Below are 1,043 nucleotides of genomic sequence, written 5' to 3'. Positions count from 1 at the left end.
GGCTACTGCTGCTGCCGCCAACGAACACCAACCAACTGACCAGCTCGCTCACCTGGAGGCTGAGCAACGGAGAGAAAGCAGAGTGTGTTAGAAGTAAGAGAAAGGACACTGGCCTTCACTTAAACAGGATGCAATATTTGACTAAGATACTCACCAATGCAGGAGACAGAGGTACGCTCAGGAAGAATATGGGTCTATGAGCTGAGGCCACGCTGTTTTATATCAGGCCTTCTCCTTCCTGATATGGTCACAACTCTGAAACCAGCCATCACCCTGAGGTCTCATCCCTCCGATCTGCGTGGCAGCGGGGGATCTGGGTATTCTTCAACCTGCCTCCGTCCATTTAGGGTTTCCCTGGAAAGCCATCACTCAGGCTGAAACCATCTCCTTTCCTCACCACATCTCTTCTCCACCTCTGCGCCCTCCCACACCTCGATTTTCATCCCACCGTGCCTCTGCTCTTACATTTTCAATTGCTTTCTCTCTGTCCCACCCAGTGAGAATTGGGATGATGCACGCATCTTAAATTAAAACCATCGACCATTTAATCATTAAACCAGAGATAGATGGCACCTTTTTTCTCGTAATAATCTACAGTTCTCTTTAATCTGTTGCTCAGACTGCCCAATTTCAAACCACTGACTCAAAAAATATGATGCGCCTTTAATGAAAGCAACTCCACTGTATATGGCAGGGTATGTGGGTCTCTTGTCTATGGCAGGGTATGTGGGTCTCTTGTCTATGGCAGGGTATTGGTTTCACATGTTATCTTCAAACAGTCCCTTGTAGAGACAGATTGTGAGACAGAGTTTGATTCTAGGCCAAATATGAAAGAGTTGTGCCCAAGCAACTCACATGACGAAAAGAAGACTCGTTTTAGCATCACTGTCTTGATCGTCTCCAGAATGCCGCCTCAATCTCCACTAGATTCCTCAGAACTGAGTCAGCTGGTGCTCCTGTTCCCAAAAGGGGGCTCTAATAGATCCAGACTGACGCTAATCACACACATAGAATCAACGTCAGGAGACTTAAAGGTCCCATGA

This window comes from Perca fluviatilis, chromosome 15 (genome assembly GCF_010015445.1).
Source record: "Perca fluviatilis chromosome 15, GENO_Pfluv_1.0, whole genome shotgun sequence".
NCBI lineage: Eukaryota > Metazoa > Chordata > Actinopteri > Perciformes > Percidae > Perca > Perca fluviatilis.
The sequence above is the reverse complement of the archived record's forward strand: the minus strand, read 5'-3'. Positions refer to the sequence as shown.